The sequence below is a fragment of the Mangifera indica genome, chromosome 14 (assembly GCF_011075055.1).
Source record: "Mangifera indica cultivar Alphonso chromosome 14, CATAS_Mindica_2.1, whole genome shotgun sequence".
In the NCBI taxonomy this organism is placed as follows: Eukaryota; Viridiplantae; Streptophyta; class Magnoliopsida; order Sapindales; family Anacardiaceae; genus Mangifera; species Mangifera indica.
In genome coordinates this window covers 11875572-11899393 of record NC_058150.1, presented here as the reverse complement: position 1 = coordinate 11899393, position 23822 = coordinate 11875572, and the positions used below count along the sequence as shown (strand labels likewise).

At 31.4% G+C, this 23822-nt stretch overlaps 1 long non-coding RNA gene across 1 annotated transcript; it reads left to right on the top strand.

The window, feature by feature from the left end:
- The first annotated feature begins 24 nt into the window (after positions 1 to 24).
- On the top strand, positions 25 to 22029 carry LOC123196425. Its single transcript, XR_006497698.1, has 2 exons — positions 25 to 132; positions 21866 to 22029. It is a non-coding gene; the product is annotated as an uncharacterized LOC123196425 (long non-coding RNA).
- The last annotated feature ends 1793 nt before the right edge of the window (positions 22030 to 23822 follow it).

The following is a 23822-nucleotide window of genomic DNA, read 5'->3' as shown; positions in this document are numbered from 1 at the left end:
AAAAATATATTTGAAGGATTTCTTTAATGCTACTGTTCATTAATTAATGTTGTATTACGAATGGTTTATGACATTTTCTTTTCTTTAGCACAGCGAGACGCATTTGTGTCTAATTCGTTCGTCAATGGACAGGTAACCATTCCTCTCTCTCTCTCTCTCTCTCAATTGTATTATAATAATAATAATTAAGCCAAAGGACTATTTCCTACCAAGGTATGCTGCAATTTCAAGATTTTATCCTTTATCTTCGATAATACCAAATATCCACCTGTAAGCAGTTAAAATTAAGAGAACTCTAATCCCTTGAAATTTTATCTCTTTTTGTCTCCCTAAATTTTAAAAGCTAAAAGTTTTCCCCAGTTTTACTTTTAAAAAATTGTAGTTTCACCCTAAGGTTTCGTTTTGAAATCTTCGGCTCTATTATCAACGACCTCTGCCTCCCGAAGCATCCTCTTCTTCTAACGATCTTTTTCCTCCCATTTAGACGTTCGATTGACATCGTAGAAGCCTTGGAAGATGAAGCCGAAGATGAAGCTGTTGTCTTTGTCTCGAAAAACAATCCTCTTCCCCGACGAAGTTCTTTGTCTTCTACAGCTTCTTCGATGTCGATCGAACGTTCAAATGAGAGGAAAGAGATCGCTTGGAGGAAAGGATGCTTCAGGAGGGAGAAGTCATCAGCAATGGAGCCAAAGATGTCATTGAAGATTTCAAAACAAAACCTTAGGGTGAAATTATCATTTTTTAAAACTTAGGCTGAAGGAAACTTTTAGTTTTTAAAGTTTAGGAGGGCAAAAATAGATTCTATTTTAGTTTATTTTTAATATTATAGAAAAAATAACGATTTTACTCTTACTATCGTTAATTTTAACTGCTTATGGGTGGGTGTTTAGTATTTTCAAAGATAAAGGGTGGAAACTTGAGATTTCAACATACCTTCGGTGGGACATAGTCGTTTGGCCTAATAATTATCATAAATCAAAATGAGCCATCTAATTTATTAGACGATGATGGAGAATTCATATATTTAAATAATAAGGTAATTTCTAACTCAGTGATAGGTTCTTCAACAAACTATGAGGATATATTGGTAAATCCAAATTAGTGGTTGGTGCCAAAATTGACACCGTATGAAGTTTTTAGAAAAACCTCACAATAGATATCTACGGCTCATGGAGTAGAGGATGTATATGAAAAACATTCAATTTAATGAGAGAAAAATTATTCTTTGGAATGAGGAATGACTATTCAAGGTAGGTGAGTTAGTGAGACAGGCAAAAACCAAGTATCAATATGTCCAACTAAAAGCTGTACAAGAACTATTCAGTGGAGTTATGAATGTCTCAATCCAAGTAGCTTTACTAGACAAACGATAGACTACCTTGGAATTAGAATTGAGAAAATTTGTGAGCAGGTTGATATTACTCTTTCAACACCTAAGAATTTATGTTCCCCAAGAAACTCAATTTCTGAAAAAAGGTCAAGAGGAGATATGGGGAATGCAAGACCTAGTGCACCGGTAATTAATATATTAAGGAAAGATAAGTTCGATGATACAAATGTGGAAAGTTACATTTCGAGAAACTCTTCAACTAAGAAGATAATTAGATAAAAGTTTGTACAAATACTAGTATATGAAAAAAAAAAAAAGAAACTTCGTCAATGTGAATGATAATGAATCACAAGATTCATTGTCATGCATTAATATAAGAAACTATAGATACTTGTATCACAGTAGAACTGAAATTTCTAGAATATATACTTTATACATTAGATATTTTAGTAGATATAAGAGCGATAAAATGCATAGCTAGGAGATATTGCTTTCCACAAGAACTTTCTCCTTATTTTGATGAAATGTCATTAAAACTTTGGGAAAGGAACAAAATTTTTGTTAAAATTAAATTAAAGAATCCTAATGAGCGAATCAAAACCGATTCTCGTAGGTACTTTCTTGAAACAAAAAAACAATTTAGAAAGCAAATACCAGAGCTATTAGTTAAAGGACTAATACGAAAAAATAATAATCCTTACTCTTCCTCAACTTTTATGGTAATCAATAAAGCTGAATAGATAGGAGGAAAAGTTAGGATGGTTATCGGCTATAGGATACTTAATATTAAAACTATAGACGATGCGTATAAAATCTCTAACATATATGCTTTGTCGAATAAAACAAGATTTGGAAAAATCTTTTCTTGTTTTGATCTTAAGTTAGGATTTTGACAGAGCAAAATTACTAAAGAAAGTATACATTTGATAGCATTCACTTGCCCAAAAAGATTATATGAGTGGTTACTCTTGCCTTTTGGATTAAAGCAAGCGTCATCCATATTTCAAAAGAAAATGGACAAGATTTTTTTTGACTTTTTTGACTTTTGTGTTGTTTATGTAGATAATGTACTAGTTTTCAATAAAACTAAGAAAGATCAGATTATTAATTTAACACAAATAACCGAACAGTTATTTGAAAATGGAGTAATTCTATTCGAATGAAAGACAAAGTGGTTATAAACTAAGGTAAAATTCTTAGGAGTGGAAGTTAGAGGAGGAATCCAACTTATACCTTATACATTAGATATTTTAGTAGATATAATGTTAGACTATTTAAATGTGTTAGAATCTAAATACATATTACAACAATTTCTTGCACTAGCAACTCAAATGAAGGAATATCTCCTAAATTTGGCCAGGATAATAAATAGATTAACAAAGAAAGTTTGCTCAAAGATATCATAGGATTGGACCAATGAGGATATTAACTGTGTTATTCGAAGAAAGAACTTGACTGAGAACTTACAATATCTTACTCTCCCAAAAGATTCAAACTCTATGATAATAAAGAGTGATATCTTTTATCACTACTAAAGAAGAGTTCTAAAAACCAAGGGAACTGATAGCATTGAATGGATAGTTTACTGCATTGAAAATAAACTATCCTACACATCAAAATGAGGTTTTAGCAGCAAAGGAATGTATCGATTGATTTTGATTATTCATAATCAGTCAAGAATTCACATTAAGGACAGATTTGAATATCAACTTCATTCATGAAATTGTCTTTAAAGGATGATAAAATCATATTAATTAGATGACAAATTTGGTTTGCTAAGTATAGCTTAAAGATTAAATACATATCTAATAAATCTAATTTTATCGCTGATTTTTAATCCAAACCTATACAAGAACATGGATCAAAAGAAAACTGGAAGATGCTTCGCATGTTCTAAATGCAAATCTGTATCTCATTTATAGAGAAATTGCCTAACCAAGAAACTTGTCCAACATGAACCAAAAATGAAAAATCTGGACATTGTCATAAAACAAGTAATAGTTGTTTTACAAGGAACACTATGCTAAACAAGACAAACTTATTGTTAATAAACAAAAAACTGTTCACACATAAAAAACACTTGTCACACCATAAGGAATAATATGTTCCATGTCACAACATTTACTAGATACGAATGCTTTTGATCGACGAAATCTTAAGTACCAAAAAGCTAGCATAGCTAGTGTGGTGGATAAACAGCTAAAAATGTAGCAAAACATTGAAAAATGGATAGACTTTGAAACAAGAAAAATTGTTAAAAGGAACTTTGAAGTCGGAGAAACTATTTGTAAAAACTCGATGCCTTATAAAGGGAAGCCAATAATTGTTGCTAGGGAAATTGATAAAAAGAAGAACTCCAGGAAGAAAAATAGAGAAAAGCCAAAGTCAGTTGATACTACTAAAAAGTAGGATACTGTCAAAAGACAAGAAAGGGAAAAGAAAAAACTACAAGAAATAATAAGTATTGTAGAACAATTTGAAATCTCTAAACTCCTAAAGCTAACTAAAGCCAATAAGGCATTATGGAAGGACTTGGAGACTTAGTGTCATGTAGCCGTTATAACAAGCTTATGCATAGAAGAGCTTAGTCGATTGACGCAAAAGGTTACGATCAAGCTAGAATGGCTTGAAGCTAACAAAGTGTATTATGAAGAAAAAAAGCTCATAGGAAGATCTATTCTTTAATCTCAATTGTTTTAAAAAACTAGAGTAGCTAGAGAAATAACAGGATTTGCTATGACCTATCTTGAGTTACTTACTTTAGAAACATTAATAGCACCACTAAAAGAAGAAGATGTAAATGCTCTTTTTGTAAGATTATCTGTGTTTTTAGATAGAGCTATAGAATTACATATTCCATGGAAACTCTTTAGAAAAGGAAATTTTGAGCAACTCTGAAGAAGAGAATGGATCGATGTAATGGAAATTGAAGTACAAAAAGCAATGGTGGACTCGAAGATAGCGAATGCAGTGAAATAAGCATTTTGTGTTCTAGACAAACGGATTCATACATTCACGTCTGTTATTTCTTTAGCTAACATTCAACATGTACAAATAAGAGAATTTATTGTAGGAGAACCATGGTATGAGATAATAGTTTGAGAAGACATCTCAACAGGATGGTTCGCACTATAACAAATGAAAGAAAAACTTGACAAAGAGGAATGATACTAGGGTAGAGTGCATATAGGAAAGTTATTGTAGATCCAACCCAAACTAAATAAACTTTTGAGGAAAAATACTACTGTTTACATAGATAAGGGAATTGTAGTAACTTTGCATAACAAATACGCAAAGGTTCAAAACATTATTTTCAAGGCAAACAGAGCCTAGTTACAAGAAATGGCAAATTGGTTTAAAATCTCTAACATTTCTCAACAGGCTTTGATGGCACCATGAAAGACATTCTTCAATTAGTTTTAACTCAAGAGGTCGAAGCCCAGATAAAAGCCCAAACTGAGGATAAATGGTCTTTTGAAAACTTCATGGACTTGATAGATAGGCCTACATCTGACTACGTCATGAAGGTGAGAGATTTAATTGACCCATAATAAATGACCAACACATGAATGTTACGTGGATCCAAATCTCGAACAATGAGTGGAATGACAAGATACTATCGACACTTTCACTAGGATTTACTTTTATAAAATATAGATTAGTGTGTTGGACACGTGGGAGATATAGACCCCAGTGTCTATTACAAAAATGTGTAAAATAATTATCGTTTGAGATTAGCTTTTTGTAAAATTATTAAAATATGGAATTTTGTGTCGATAGATTCAACAAGCATTAGAATCTTTCAAGAGTATAAAATTTAAGAGAACATTTCTCAATTTGAGTTAGTTATCTCAAATTGCATTGCAGTAATCAAGGTACTTTTAAATCTCTTCAAATTATATTATGTTTATGCATTTAATAATATAATTGTCAAATTTTCATGTTATATATGCATGGTATAATAAATCAAAATTGATTAAATTAAATTTTGATGATAATTAACAATTCATATTGATGATAGTTAAAATGGTATTATGAATTGTTGACCTGTATGAGAACAGGCATGGCACCTATAGGAACTCTCACTCATGAAAATTTTGTGAAGCGAAGTGAAGCTTTCTGCTTGTGGTGTGTTGCATAAGCTCTTACAGAGCTATGTTGCGGTCTTGATAGGTATCTTTGGGTACTTCTGCAAACAGGCGCATGAATGATAAATTGCTCCCAAGGTTTGCCCAAAATGGTATTAGAGTCATTAATCAAACTTTAATGATAATAACATTATAATTAAATTAAAAAAAAAGTTGTCTGACATTAGAACACATTATTGATTTCTTTGATAATAATATTAAAGATAATAATAAACTAAATGGAAACAAATGTTTAAACAAATCTTGTTTTCATTTAGATAATGGAATTAAAAATAATCATAGGTTTATTAAACACTATCATAGATAAAGTTGAGGAACTTAATCTCAAGGTAGATAATCTGGATAGGAAATTGAATTATATAATTTATCATATATTTTTAATGAGCCAAGAACTAACTAAACTAACGAAATTAATCTCCAAAGTTAGTTCTAATTTACAAGGGATAATTGCTCTAGAACGAATATTGACTATTCTGTTAAATAGGTAAAACCCTAGAATACTAGCCAGAAACATTGGTTTTACTGATACTATCATAAGGATAGGAAATTAGTTTATGTTATTAACTCTTAGCGACATAGAACAAGTATACCCAATTGAGGGATATACTAAACAAGAAATCCAATAGTGTACACTTGATCTCTATACCGAAAATTTAGATATTTAAGCAGAATATATGGAATGAGTAGGAGTAAAAATATTGTTAGATTTAGTTCAAAAGCTCTAAGACAAGGGGCTATACGAATATTGTAGTTTATACCTAATTGAATCACAACCATTGAGTCGCATGAACTAGAGTTTTGGAATCCATGGTTGGACAAAGTGGAGATTGTTATTAAATATTAGTATGAAGAATCACAAAATCCAAAAAAAACATGTGATATCACCTACCTAATTCCATACTAAGATGGAAGACAAAGAAACCCTAAAACAATTTGTTGCCAGCTTACAAAGCAAATATCATAGTCTACCTCCAAGATATGCAAATTTTATAGCGTAAAAATCTGAAGACTGGAAAAAAGCTAACAGCTTGTATCTTTAGGCAATAAAAGAAGAATATTTTGTTTCAAAGGAAGAAGGAAAAAGAGGGACTTTCAGAAATAACTCATTCGGATGTTGAAAAAATATGCAAATATTACAAAGAGAAACTGAAGAAACAAAGGAAAAACTTTGGAAAAGGGAAAAACTAAAAAGATTACTCTAGGACCTAAAATGGAAGATCTAGAGAATTTAATCTCTAATCGTAAGACATCTAACATTAAATATAATCCCTTAAAAGGAATGAAAAACCCCCCAACACTTTTTTAAGGGATTTCTTAGAGAAATCTCTAAGCCTAAATATACCTTTACGATTTATCCCTTCAACATAAGTCGTAAAGGTATGTTCAGGCATAAAGATTTCTCTAAGAAATCCCTTAAAAGAGTGTATTTCATTCCTTTTAAGGGATCATCCTTAATTTCAAAGGTCTTAAGATTAGATATTAGATTCCCTAGATATTTCATTTTAAGTTCTAGAGCAATTCTCTTAGATTTTTCCTTTTCAAAAGTTTTCCTTTCTTTCTTCTATTCCTTTTCGTAAAATTTGTTAATTTTTTTCAACATCCAAAAATGTTTTTTTTGAAATTCCTTCTTCTTCCTTCGGTTTTCCTTCTTCCTTTGAAACAAAGTATTTATTTTTTATTGCCTTAAAATACAAGTTTTCGACTTTCTCTCAGTCTCTTTGAGATTTTTGAGTTACAAAGTTTGCATATCCTAAAGGCAAAGTAGGATATTTATTTTGCACGCTGACAATGAATTGTCTTAGGGTTTCTTTGTCTCCTATCTCAATTTGGAATTAGGGCAGTGAAATCACAGTTCTTTTGGATTATGTGATTCTTCATACCAATATTCGATAATAGCCTCAACTTTGTCCAACCATTTATTGTGAAACTTTAATTCGTGTGACTCAATGGTTGTGATTCAGCTAGGTATAAACTGTAATATCTGCATAGCTCCTTGTCTTAGAACTTTATGAATTGCATCTAACAATTTTTTTACTTCTAATCATTCTAGATATTCTACCTGGATATCTGGATCTACAAATGTACATTGTTTGATCTCTTGTTTAGTATATCCCTCAATTATGTAACTTGTTCTATATCACTAAGAGTTAATGACATAGGGTAATTTCCTATCCTTATGAAAGTATTTGCAAAGCCAAAGTTTATGGCCAACGTTCTGTGGTTTTACCTATTCAACAAAATAAGCAATATCTATTCTAGAGTAATTATACTCTATAAATCAGAACTAACTTTAAAGATTAATTCTTGTAGTTTAGTTAGTTTTTGACTCATTAAAAATACATGATAAATCATATGATTCAGTTTCCTATCAAAATTATCTACCTTGAGATTAAATTCCTTTAGTTTATCTATGACAGTGTTCAATAAACCTATGATAGACTTATTTTCAATTCTATGATCTAGATGAAACAAGATTTGTTTAAACATTTGCTTTCATTTAGTTCATTATTCAATAAAGCGTTCTAACATCAAACAACTTTATTTTTCATCTAATTATAATATTATTATCATTAAATTTTTATTAGCATAACTCTGACACCATTTAACTATCATCAATATGAATCGTTAATTATCATGAAAATTTAATTTAATCAATTTTCATTTATTATGTCATGCATATATACCATGAAAATTTGACAATTATATTTTAAATACATAAACATGAAATATAATTGGAAGAGATTTAAGAGTACCTTGATTAGTACAATGCAAATTGAGGGAACTAACTCAAATTGAGAAACTCTCTTAAATTTTATAGTCTTGAAAGATTTACAACGACTTTCCTTATATAGAAAGGTGAGCAAGGATTTGGATTATAAAGCTTGTTGAATATGTTGATACAATAATTACATATTTTAATAATTTTACAAAAGTTAATCCCGAAGGATTCCACTAACGCAAAACAATAATTAATTTAGATATTTTTGTAACAGGCACAAGGGTCTATGTCTCCCACATGTCCAACACACTAATATATATTTTATAAAAATAAATCATAATGGAAGATTGTCAGCAGCATCTTGATCACTGATCTTGAAGTATTGACAGCATCTTGTCCTTCAAGTTGTCGTCTTCTATTTAGATACACGTAAAATTCCACATGTTGATCATTTATTATAGACTAACCAAATCTCCCACCTTTTTGGGCTTAATCAGACGTAGGCCTATTTAATGAGTCCATGAAGTTTACAAAAGACCTTTCATCCTCAATTTGGGCTTCTATTTAGGTTTCAATCTCTTGAGTTAAAACCAACTGAAGAATGTCTTTTGTAATGTCCATCAAAGCCTATTGAGAAATGTTATGGATTTTAAACCCATTTGTCATTTCTTATAATTGGGTTTTATTTGCCTTGAAAATAGTGTCTTGAACCTTTGCATATTTGCTAGGCAAATTACTATAATTTTCTTGTCTATGTGAACAATAGTATTTTCTCTCAAAAACTCATTTAGTTTGGTTTGGACCTACAATAACTTTCCTATTTGCACTTTAGTCTAGTAGCAATCCTATTTGTCAAGTTTTTCTTTCATTTGTTGTAGTGCAAACCCTCTCATTGAGACGTCTTCTTGAACCATTATGTCAAGTTTTTCTTTCATTTATGTGCTGCTAAAAGAATACTCAGGTACATAAAAGGAACTATGGAGTATGAGTTACGGTTTTCAAAATATAATAGTGGCAAATTAATTGACTACTCAGATATTTATTGGGTAGGGAGCTTAGATGATTTTAAAAGCACATAAGGGTATTGTTTCTCTCTTGGTAGTGCAGCATTTAGTTGGAACTCAAGGAAACAAGAGGTGGTTGCACAATCTTCAACTGAGGCAGATTATATTGTTGTTGCAAATGCAACAAACCAAGCCATATGATTGCGAAAACTCCTATCTGATTTAAATCAAGTTGAACCAGAAAGTATGACTATTTTTGTAGATAACAAGGCTACAATTGCCATCACCAAAAATTTTGTTCATCATGGAAGAACTAAACACATCAATGTACAACTTCACGTCATCTGTAAAGCAAAAAGGATGGGAGAAATCAATTTAGTGCACTATAGCTCTAAAGATCAATTGGCTGACATCATGACAAAGGCTATTGCTAAATCTCAATTTGAATCCTTAAGAATGAGACTTGGAGTTGTCAAAAAAACCTCAAAGGAGGAGTGTTAGAGACTTAAGGTTATTTGTGTCTTTAATATAACCCAAGTCAGCATAACTATTTTGTTAGTTTATGTTTTTGTCTAAAATGGATGTTGATCCATATTTTATGGAACTTTTGCTGATACAAGTATAGTTTGCCTTACTTCTTGGCATTTGAACTTGTACTTTGATGTATATAAATGACTTTATTTGGGAATGAAAACTGAACTCTCATTTACTCACTTTTCTGTTTTCTCTAGAAAAAAACAACCTTAGAAATCTGTTTTTCTTTTTTACATCCTCTTTTCATCTAGAAATTGTTAATCTTTTAGTCTAGCGATTTTTCTAGGTTTTACAATAGTATTCACCTTTCGAACATCATCTACAACTATCAAGAATTTTTTTCCCACTTACTACCTTCTGCAGGTCAACTTGCATTCCATTTATATCACATAGAGCCTTTTAATAACCCAAGGAGACTCTTTGAGATAGTGAGAATATCAAAATTGATTGAAACACAAACCCAAGCTTTTTCCTCAAACTTGAAAGCTTATGGTTCGTTGTGATTGTACACCTCTTGAGCTATTGTCGTCTTGCCCAACCCTCCCATGCCGACTATGGTTATCACACAAAAGTTGTTACCACCTGGTAGATCGTTTTTCACCATCGCAACTAGTTTGGCTCTGTATTCATCACTATGATAAACAAAAGTTGTTACCACCTAGTATATCACTTTTCACATTGAACAAAAGACCAGAAAAATGAGTAGGGAGGCAACTAAATCCCTTGCTAGAGCTTGCCAGTCGTTCTACCTTCAGTCTACGTTGCAAAAGCTTCATAGGCAAACTCATCGAGCACATCTTCAGCATCATAAGCCTAGTGTTGAAGATTGTGAAACCATTCTTTTAAGGGCCCATCCGTCAATTGCATGCCTTCTACACAATCAAGCAGCTTTGCAATCATTCTCAATTTTGTTCTGAGCTCTTCCAATTCTAAATCTACCCTTCCAACAAGTTGCCTGGCAAAGTCCCTCAACTCATCAGACCCCAATTTTTTAAATAGCCCCTAGAAGAGTTCAAAGGCAAGGAACTCAACCAAAAATGACATGGATTCAAGAAGAAATCTCAGAAAGAAGAAAGGAATCAGGATTATTATAACAAGAGAATTAAGAGCTTAATTAGCCGAGAGAAACTGGTCACTTTTCTCTAAAAATGTGGAAATATTGAACTCAAGATGCAAGAAATATTTTAGAATGATAAAATAGGAAACAATTAATTTATTTCTACCGGTAAAGTTTTTTTTTTTTTTACATTTTTTTACACAATTTTGGATAATATATTTATCATATGATTAAATTATTTTGAATTAAAAATTAAAAAAACTAATAATAATGTGATATCAAATTTATATACATGATGGCAATTGATGATTGAAACCCATCACCCTAGTCATTATTAACTTTCCTTTACCCCTTTCTAATTTCGCAGTTGGGTTTTCTTCAGCTGAATGAATTAATCAATCAATCAATTTACAGTGGCCGAAAACAAGCATACCTCTTCATCAAATTCCATTTCACTTACCAACTCTATTGAATCCGGTCCACCCATGATGGGTTGACCCGATCCATTACAGTTACAAATTCAATATTAACCCATGATATGCAATATTTCAATTTTTCCCTTAGCAGTTATTAAAGATAACTGTCACTCTCCCTCTTATTTAATAAAGTGTAACTTCAATTGGGAGCAGAGAACACTTACGCTAAAAACACAAAAGAAATACAGAACTCTTTCTATTCAATTCTCTGGAAGAATTCTTGCAGAAATGAGGAAGCAAATCAGCAAAGTGTGTTGTGGATACTCCCAGAAGTGCATCGAATCACCAAATCATCATCAATTGTCAAATTCAGCAAGCTGGGTATGTTTTCTGTGATCCTAGAATTGGTATTATTAATGCTTTCATTGGTATTAGAGCCATGTTATATCTGTGCAATTGTGATGTTGGTGATATAAACATGATTAGGAAGCATGTTTAGAGATTAAATTTACGTGAACAATAATTTTTTTTAAATAATGAGTACAAACGTTTTTGCTTATTAATGGATTCATTGCAATTTTTGTGAAATTGATGCTTAGAATCATGTTAGGATGAATTTTGGATATTAGTTGCATGTTTAATTAGAAAAAATTGCACTGAAACCGCATGAAATTGGATGAAATTCAGCGGTCTATGTTTCACCCAAAAACCGTGACTTTTTTGCATTTAATTTGTCGAAATCTAGCAACGAATGATGAAACTTAATCTACATATCACGGGCATCAAAAGCCCTATGAAATCGTCATCCGAAGGTGGCTAGAAGACAGGCAATTTCACTGTCAAAATATTAGGGTTCATATTACATCGCGGGTAGTAATCGAATTGGGAAAACCTGATTATCTGACCCGATTGGTCAACGGGCTAGTCAAACCTGATGGTCAATAGCTTAACCCATTTAGTCAACTAGATTGACCTAACCTAGATCCTGACCCATGGGATAACCCAGTCAACTATTGATCAGTCAACAGTCAAATAATTGACCAATCAATGGTCAATATTTAATTGCGTGCATGCTCGTGGCGACACGTGATGACCTAGTTCTGATGCGTGGAGGCATGTGAGGGCACGTGTATTGAGTTGTTTGGTGCGTGGAAACACGTGAGCTAGTGTTTTAGTGAGTGGGAGCATGCGTTTGCTTCTATTTATGCTCAACAACTCATATTAGCTCAAATTTTATTCTGTGTGATTTGTTTATACATGAATTGAACACTTATAGGTGTTATTTTGATCATGGTTTTGAATTACACATTGCTAAACATGTGAACATGTGTTGTTTATACTATTATGCGTATATAATTTATTATTATCCATTTGTTAGTTATATATAAGGTGAACATGTTGACTAAGGACTACTATCTGAACTATAAAAGGAATCCAGAGCATAACTTCTTCACTTACATTTGGACCATGACTGAAAGAATATTAGAATTGAGAACTGAGGGCATATCCCTAACTCATAATGAAAGGATTTATGGACTATTGATGTTATTGCCTGATAATTGGACCAATATAATCACTAATATTATCCAAGACGATAAGAATGTATTGAATTTCTGAGATTGCTTGTATGAGTTACAAAAGGTAGAAGAGCGGAACATTGTTATGAATACAAGAAAAACAACAGCTATTTCTATTTTCCCAAATCAGTGGAGTGCGAGGCATGTTGGCTATCGCAAACAGTGCAGAAACTTTATATTAGATAAAGTTACTCCAAGGATTGTTGAAAAACCAGAAGAAGTTTATCGTCCCCGAAATTGGTATCGAGTTGAAGATCGATTGATTGTTAAAATGTCATGTTTTAATAATTATAAACCACAGATCAAAAAGAGTTCAGATTCCAGTTCAAGTTAAGAATAGTCATAGTCATTGAATTTTATGTCCATATTTATTTTCATGCGTATTTGTTTATTTATTAATTATGGTTATGTTGAACTCCATATTGATAGAATATAATATATTTTATGATTATTTATGAGAATTCTAAGACTGGTAGAATTTAATTATTCTCGTCTAGAATATACATTGAAGCGATTGGATTAATTGTTAAAATGTGAAAGATTTGTGTCATAGACAATGATTGGAAACATATTGAACTTTCGACTATACGCCTTATGTGACATATTTTAATTTTTAATGCACAATTGCGACAGTAAAATGTATATATATCTTATTGTTGGTGTTGTGTTGCGTATCTCTGTAGTTATATATTGAAATGACTTTGAAAAACATAATTACCGATTTAAATAAAAGAGAAAGATTGAATAGCGACAGTTATAAAATATGGAGAATGAGAATGCACTATATCCTAGATGAACATGATGCCTTGGAAGCTGTTAATCAGGTTATGAAAGAGCCCCAGCTGACTAAGAGGTAGAATCCTAATAATGCCCAACATAAGCGTGATATAGACACTTATAATTTTTGGAAAAAGAAAGATTCGACTGCCAGAGAAATATTCATCAGCTCAATGAATGATGATATTTCTCATCAGTATGAGCAATATGAAACTGCAAATACTATGTGGGTGGCATTGAAAGAAACGTTTGGAGGAATGACTGTCTCTAAACTACAACAGTTGACCATCAAGTTCGATACATATAAAAAAGTTCCCAATAAACCGATAAAGCAATATTTGAGAAATGTCAAACATGATAACTGAGTTCAAAAAAGTTGGGCATGAACTAATTGATGAACAGCAAGTACAGGTTGTTATACAATCTCTTCCTGATAGTTGAGAGCGCATGAAAGTGAACATGACCCATAATAATAATATTAGGACTTTTGATGATATTGCTAGCTATCTTGAACTAGAATCTGAGCACCTAAAAGCTGCTAGACCAAATGCTCATACATATGTTGTTGAGTCTAGTTCGAAGAAGTTTTCTAAATATAAGAGAAAATGGCAAAAATCCGAAAAAAGGAAAGAGATCGTCCAAGGACCTGTGAATAAGAACAAACGGTTCAAGCGCAAAAGAAGCAAGTGCTCTGGGAAAAGAGATAAGTCGAAACTGACTTGTTATAACTGTGATAACAAGGTTCATTTCGCCTGTGAATGCACGAAGCCGAAAAAGGTATTATCTTATCTTATCTCAAATTGTGAGATTTATGTTTCTAGTACCCTTTTTTAATGAATCTCATCCTATGTGGATTATAAACTCATAAGCCACAGACTATGTAGCTTGTGATAGAGACGTTTTCGTAGAATTTCGTCGAATACCAAAAGAAACATGGTGGATATATGTAAATAATAATACCAAAGTTAAAGTAAAAGGAATGGGTACATGCAAATTGGTTTTGTGCGGTGGTTAAACTTTGTACCTACATAACATTTTATATGCTCCAAAAATTCGATGAAATCTGGTCTCTGTAATAGTTCTATTAAAACTAGGATATTGTTTTATTTTCTCTGGAAACTTGGTCAAACTTTATTATAATGATGTGTTTTATGGATGTGGATTTCTGTCTGAAGGTTTTATGGTGTTGGACATATTAAATTGTATTAATAATAATTTTGTTAGTTTTTCTTTATTTGCAACTTTTAAAAGTCTAGATATGGATGCAAATAAATGACATGCTAGATTAGGGCATATTGGCCAAGAGAGAATGAGTAGACTAGCCTGTGAAGGTTTATTAGGACCTATCACGAAATTAGATTTGCCTATTTGTGAGCATTGTCTAACAGGAAAAACTACTAGAAAACCTTTTGGCAAAGCTGTTAGAGCTGAAGTTCTTCTGTAACTTGTACACTTAGATATTTATGGCCCTATGAATATTAGAGCTAGAAAAGGAACATTTTATTTCATCACTTTCATAGATGATTATTCACGTTTTGGTTATGTTTATTTGATCTTTCATAAGTCAGAAGTAATAGATTGCATTAGACATTATATGAATGAGGTTGAGAATCAGTTAGACAAAAAAATAAAAGTCTAGAGAACTGATCGAGATCGTGAATATTTATCCACCGAATTTAAGGAATTATGTAATGAAAAAGGAATTATGAGGCAATTGACGATTCCTAGAACTCTGTAACAAAATGGTGTAGCGGAGAGACTAAATCAAACATTGTTGGAAATGGTTAGGTCTATGATGACGTAAACGAATCTTCCAATTTCATATTAGGGAGATGTTTTATTAACTGCGACTTATATACTTAACCGTATGCCCATTAAGTTAGTAACTTCCATACCTTATGAGTTATGGATAGGAAACTTGAATTAAATATGATGCGCCCTTGGGAGTCTATTGCATATATCTATGACACATTCCATAAATTTGAAAAATTAGATCCAAGAGGCAAGAAATGTATCTTTATAAGATATTTTGAACACTCTAAAAGGTACGTGTTCATAGGAGATGACTCTGATGAAAGAATGACTGAAATAGTTACTAGAGATACGACATTCATAAAAGATGAATTTCCTAAAAAGAGTGATATTGATAAAAGTCTTTATTTGTATGAAACAGAAGAAGTATGTGGAGAAGGTTCATCCCAACGACCATCAATTATGTCACAAGAGATGATGTCTCTACCTGTTACTAATAGTGAGAGCAATGAGGTTATACTCCAACCTATTTCAGATAGTGAGAGCAAATATCCTCAATTGCATAGGAGCGAACGTTCTCGAATCTCTAAGAGACATTTCGAAATTGAAAATGAATTTTTCATAACTATTCCTCCAGAAAACGATGAGCCTAAAAATATCAAAGTAGCTCTATCATCCCTCAATAAGGAAAAGTGGCAAGAAGCATTAGAGGAAGAAATGAAATCTATGGAACTTAACCAAGTTTAGAGTCTAGTGGACTTACCATCGAGTTGAAACCCATTGGGAATAAATGAATTCTCAAAATTAAACGAAAGACAGATAACTCAATAGATAGATACAAATCTCGCCTAATGGCAAAAGGCTATACCCAACAAAAATGTATGGATTATAAAGAAACCTTTTCGCATGTTGAAAGGTTTACTTCAATTCGTGTCATTCTAGCTATAGTAGCACACTTAGATCTAGAATTGCATTAGATGGATGTCAAAACAACTTTTCTTAATGGAGAGCTTGACAAAGAAATCTACATGAATCAGTCTGTAGGTTTTGTGGTAAAAGACCAAGAGCGTAAAGTATGCAAGCTCCAAAAATCTATCTATGGCCTAAAACAGGCATCAAGACAATGGTACTTAAAATTTCATAAGGTGATATTGTCTCATAATTTTAAGATGTTAGAACAAGATCATTATGTTTATGTGAAAATGTCTGATGATAAATTTGCAATTCTATCTCTTTATGTGGATGATGTGCTGATAGTTGGGAGTGATTTGGAATATGTGATAATTATTAAAAATTGGTTATCTATAAATTTTGACATGAAGGATATAGGTGAAGCAGATTATATTTTAGGTATAAAAATCAAAAGGGATCATTCAAAGAGACTTTTGGTTCTATCACAAGAGCATTATATCCAAAAGATTCTAAAACGATTCAACATGTCCTGTGTCAAAAGGAGATTCATTGAGTCAAGATTTGTGTCCAAAGACTTAAAACGAAATAAATGAAATGTCCCTAGTACCTTATTCAAATGCGGTTAGAAGTCTCATGTATGCGATGATGTGTACTCGTTCCGATATATGTTTCACTATCAGATTGGTTAGTCAATATCAATCGAATCCAGGAAGGGAACACTAGAAAGCTGTAAAAAGGATATTGAGATATCTGAAAGGCATTGTGGATTATTGTTTATGCTACCAAGGAAAGGATTTGCGTATCGTTGGCTATTCAGATGCTGAATAGGGTGATGATTTGGACCAACACAAATCAACTTTAGGTTATGCTTTCTTACTCCAAAATGGCATCATATCTTGGAGCAGTAAGAAACAAACGTGCATAGCCTTATCCACAATGGAAGCAGAATTTGTAGCATGTTCTACTGCTGTGCAAGAAGTTGTTTGGTTGAAAAGATTTTTTAAGAATTTGAGTGTATTGGATGCAATAGTTGGTCTAATAGTTATACATTGTGATAATCAAGTTACGATAGCTTTCACAAAAGATCTCAAATTTCATAATAGAACCAAATATATCCACACCAAATATAACTTTGTCAGAGACATCATTTCGAAAAAGGAAATAATAGTACAATATATTTCTACATGTAACATGATTACTGATCCTCTAACTAAACCGATCTCAAGAGATGTATATCTTGCACATGTTAAGTCTCTTGGCTTACGTAAAATATGATAGATGACTTGTTGAGTATATATTGTACTTGCAACACAACGTTAGAATATCAAAGAATTTAAATTTATTTTATGTGTTTGAATTCATGGTGTTTATGGAAATACACATTTTTTTTTTTGAAAACTCAACAAGATGATAATGTTATACAAGTTTGATTGGTTTTCTCACATGAGCAATCGCCTTTGTCGCTGAAGAGAGCGTGCAAAGATGAGACATGTTTATTGAGAATGATGCTGCTAAAATAGCGCACCTAGAAAATGAGAATTGCTCAAGAAATGAGTTATTTGATATGTCGCCTTGATGATTAATCAAGATGAGGTCATAACTTGATAGATTTGAAAATGAACGATTTGGATTCCCTACGTCCAAATAATTTATGAATGTCAGATGTGAGTTCTTAATAGATAAAGATACCTGTAAAATTGGAGAGATGATTAAGAACTCAAGTTAGGCGTTGAATGCAACGACTGAACTAAGATCTGTACAATATTGGTAATGACATTTTAAAAAGATACACATTGTAGCACATGATTCATACCATGTGTACATAAATAAGACAACCATTTAAAGTAGTGGAAGGATGAATCTTTGCTCTTTCACTATGTGAGACTTTATGAGGATTACCTCATGATGGTACCTTTTGACTCTTTGCTGTTATTTGATGTTTATTCTTAGTGTTGCTATCTTAGCTTAGAACCTATGACCATGAATGATTCGGTCTATGGAACATGACTAAAAAAGCAGCTAAGTTTAAATTGAGAATTTCGAGTAGAAGAGGAAGATTTATATATTATTTGTGTCCATTGGTCGGTCGATCATGTCACTCATACAGGACATTGGACTTGATCATGGATACATCGGAATATAACACAATAATAAATGAACGATTAAAAGGAGCTAGTGTTATCAAGTAAGTTTGAGGTGCTATGAGACTAACGCTTTATTTTTATTTTGGGTTGAAGCGACTATGTTATTCGTAACAGATATATAGTAAATTAGCTCTTAAGTGCAGGTTGCTCACAAGGTCGCACTATACATTTGCTAGTATGAATTGCTTTGTTCTGTAAGATTTCTGTAGAAGAGTATTATGATTCGGATCAACCCCATCATGTGTGAGTGGGAGATATTGGATCCGATCCACCCATGATGGATTGACCCGATCCATTAGGGTTACAAATTCAATATTAATCCATGATATGCAATATTCCAATTTTTCCCTCGACAGTTATTAAAGATAATTGTCACTCTTTCTCTTATTTAATAAAGTGTAACTTCCATTGGGAGCAGAGAACACTTATGCTAAAAACACAAAAGAAATACAGAACTCTTTCTATTCAATTTTCTTTAAGAATTCTTACAGAAACGAGAAAGCAAATCAACAAAGTGTGTCGTGTATACTCCCAAGAGTGCATCGAATCACCAAACCATCATTAATTGTCAAATTCAGTAAACCTGATATGTTTTCTGTGATCCTGGAACTGGTATTATTAATGCTTACAAACTCACATACTTTCTTCTCTCCTTTTTAATAAAGAATGCCACAACTTTTCGTATTTTCTTATTAAAAAGACTCCACATGCCTACATATAATAATTCTTCAAAGGACAGTCTTTGCTTTGCCAACTTGCAGCCGTCTGGACTCCATCACCACATCGGTTGATATTACGATAAAGAAAATTCACGTCGGAATTATTGATGAGTTTCAAGGAAATTTTTTTCCAAAGAGGATAAGTTATTTACAGGTCCATGAGGAAACTTGGATGAAATCTGGCTTGTGACTATGTAATCGTTGCTCTGCCTACTTCCAACAATAATGAAAGTCAGTGTGGACTCCAGTGTTAGATGCCCATATCTATTGTTCGCGAACCAATTTAAACATCAATTAATATCAAAAGAGAGCATTCGTTTTTTAATACAAGAATGGTATATATATATAAAATCTATTACTATCTAATTAGAATTATTTTATTTTTAATTTAAAATTATTTAATTATTTGATATAACTTGTTAACTATACATTTATTTCTATATTCAAAATAAATATACATAATTTTATTAATATTAAAATTTTAGAAATAAAGAAGAAATTTTTCCTCCATTTGCCATTACTCTTGAGTTTGTGAAGAATACAATCGTTATACCTCCCCAAGTGGATGAAAATATGTGCATGTATATTTAAATTATTAATAAAATTACATGTATATACTTTTAAGTTATAATTATATATACAAATAATTTGTTATCAAATGATTAAGTAATATTAAAATAATTATAAAATAATACTTAATTATATTATAATATATCATCTGCGTATCAATTATGTATTCAAAAATATATATATACATATAATATTGTTCTTAAATTATAGAGATCTAATTTTAAGCCTTTGCAAAACCGAATCACTTAGAGCAATGGAAATCACAAGCACCAAATATACAAGATTAGAGACCCAAATAGGCTCAATGAATGTCTATATAAACCTCATATATTTTTTCTCCACCGAGAAAACATTTATAAAAAAAATTGGGAGATAACCCTTAATTTTCTATTCTATTGAATTTAGAGATTAATTACAAACCTATAAATGGACCACTATACTTGCACTATATCACAGGTTGCTCACTCTCATGCTGCTACATGACAAACCGTAAACCCTAAACCAAAAGCTAAGTTAGCTTCCCCATTCCAGGTACACAACGAAAGTAACAAAGATTAATTGTTGGAGCAAAATATGTGAAGGATAAGAACACAGAGAAAAGGAGTGCGGTGTGTATATTGGGGCTATGAGCTTTGTATTATGTGTGTCCTGTTGCATGTTACAAAGGTTGTATTGTAGACATTAGCTTAGGCAATATCTAGATACAAACCCCTATATATCCTGAAAAATCTAGTCATGGCACTATACAAGAAAAATATCTCAAGTCCTGGAAAAATCTAGATTGCACATTGTGTACCCAAAATATCAACCGACAAGCCAAGCAATTCTAGATGTTTCACTAGAAATATCTGTAATCTGCATAATTCATGATTTGTATATTTGAGACTTAATTTCATGTACTTCAGACATTAGAAACATGTTAGGATTAATTGAGAATGGTTAGAAATTGATTGAAATCGTGTTAAGGCCTAAAAATAGCGTAGAATAGGTTTTTCAAATGCCATGTACAATCATTTTTTGGTTAGTCACAATCATGGCATTTCTAGAATTTGCATATTCGTACGCCATATATACTTCTACATGGTATGTAATATTTCTGTGGCAAACATTGAATGGATATATGGAGGTCATGTGTGACTGTTCATACTCATTGATAGGATGTGGGGTACACCCATGTATCAAGATGCATAGTTATACAGAGACCAAAATTACAAATTTATCTATAGGTTTTGTATATGATCGTGAAGAAGAAGAACAGTACTCTTGTATAAAGAAAGATGTACACCTATGCACCCAACCATGCACGCCTGTACATCCATGTGCTAGGCATGTACGTCTATAAGCATTTGGTCATGCATGCAACATGGACTTACAATCATACACTTGATAGTGTATGGCCATACATAGTAGAAATAAAGGATTGAAAAAGTATTGAAAAAGTAAAGTATGGAAGAAGTTAAGTTTATGAATCTTGGAAACATTGGCTTGGTTATGGGACTCTAAAGCACTAGCATGAAAGGATAGTATTAAACTTGGTATGGTGAAAGTTGTTTCCAAACACATAGTTTGATAGCTCAAGATTGCATTCATGCTTACCATGATCATACCATAGATAGTTGACCATGAGATTTGTTGCAATCACTATGTGTCATTAAAGTTGTTACGAGGGAGCACCTGTGAAATACATTTTACATCAGTCGTAGTACGGCATTGTGGTTCACAATAGGAGCTAGTCACTCGTAGTATGGTATAATGGGTCATAGGAGGCTCGAGCTATAAGTCATAGTCCAATACGTAGTTGGTTAGTAAGTGTATTCACGTGGCCAAGATGCTTAACCCATATATCGATTTAGTCCAATCAGTGAGTCAATTATGGTTTTAGTTCAGTTATAGTTATGTATAAGCTTTCACCTAAGTTAATAAGAATTAACAAGTCATCTTAGTTAAGATTCCGATGGATCGTTTGATGACTGAGATGAAATATTAAAATTTTTTAAATACATTTAAGAGACCATAATAGATATCAAGTCATAGTTAAGAATGATTAGGTTCACATTATCAAAGTAAGAATTATAAGAAATACTTCAATGACCAACTTAGGGTGGATCGATTCAAAGGGTAAAATAGGAATTATAAAAATGTAATATCAAGTTCCTACCTATTTGGTGATTGTCACTCACAATTTTATTTTTTTACTATTTTGTAGGTGCCAGGAGAGAGTGATGGTTATAGTGCTCAAGGTCAGCTAACATGGGTAGTCGAGAGGGCAATATGTTCTTTTTATTGTGTTTATATGTATTTGGAGTATTTTATTTAGATACTTTGTATTTGGGACATAGTTGATGTTTTTATTATTATTATTATTATTAATATCCTTTGCACTTCCTACTGATGTCTTAAATAAAGAGTAATTTTATCATTTTCAAATTATATGCAGAATGAATGAATGTTTAATTTAAGTGAATGCATCCTCTTGTAGATAATGTAAGTAACGTATCCTTCCAAATGACAGTATTTTTGAAGGAAGATGTTATAAGTAAGTACACCCATTCACAGACAAAAATAAATTAAAGTAAATTACATAAAATTATTAATATATATCTATAATTTATATGAGTTGTATTTTACTTATCAATTTTCATTTATTGTAAAATCATTATTATAGAGTAACTTGAATTTACTCAATTATTGGCAAATTACAACGTTTCACACTGAATTATAGAAGGATTCGATAATGTTAATTCATCATGCCTGGTTAAATTTGACCAGCACCAGCATGCCATTATACCAGCATCAGATACAAAAACACCATGATATAATATTAGATCGAGTAATTTTCACCCTAAAACATGATGCTACAAACTGGTATGAAAATTCCTAAGGTTCCATCATACACTATTCCATCCATAACACAGTTACGTACAAATAAACATGTAAATCACCCTATCGTTAAAGCAAAAGCCCATCCTAGTATCTAGCATATAACATTATAATGTCATAAAACTTAATCAAACATAGACTTTTACTTGGTTTTCGGCTGGAAGATTTGCTGCCATTTTTCCCTTCTTTACTTGGCAAGGGGCCATGCTCCTCAACCTTAGAGACACAATTTTATCCATAACCATTGCTTATGAAAGAGCGTATATCAATAGTTCAAATTCATTCATCAAATCCATGAAAACCAATTAAACAGAAAAATGTTTAAACCCAATAAACCTGGTTTCATTTCATTTAACTTAAGCAGTTTACATACTATTTTATTTAATATTAAAATTAGAAACATTAAAAATTTAAAATCAAAACTTTAAAATTTTAAAATCTACTACTAAAATCAAACTTTTTCAAAACTGAATACATGTTTCTCTTTCATATTACAGAAATTTCTTTCTTTATTAGAAGATTGACGAAAAAGAGAGAGAATCTTTCTGCATAAGTCTTTGCATGGTCACGTTAATGGCGGTATTTTGAAAAAAAGAATTACTGTTATAATATTTTCATTTAAAGTTTGAGATGAGTGGTATATATGTATACACAGTTTGAAGAGGAGGCTAAAAAATTTAATAACCGTTAATTTTATTTCTCATAATGGGTTTCTATGATTCATGTGATTTTTTTATTAAAAAATAATAAAAATTACAATGAAGATAGATAGATAATTTAGAAAATTACAGGTATAAATTATTAAGTAACATTATGTATATATATTTTTTGTGCATAAATATACACACACATAGATTTATCATCAAATAATTAGATGTTATTTTATCATTAATTTAAAATCATTCAATTACATCATAACACATTAATGCATATACACATTTGTATATAAAAAGTGTGTACACATAATTTTATTGTAAATTAATATTATGTTTAATAAAATTGTGATAAATAAATAATTATCGTGATTTGTTGACAATAATAAAATAATAATACAATATTATTCTAATTAAATGCCCTTAAAAATTAATGGTATAAATTAGCCGAACAACATTACATATATATATTTTTTGAGCAATACTATACGTATCAACTTTAAGTATATAAATTGGTACACAATTATAAATATCATCATGTGATTAGATATTATTTTATTATTAATTTAAAATTATTCAATCATATAATAAGACACGATAAATGTGTATTCAAAATAGATATACATAATT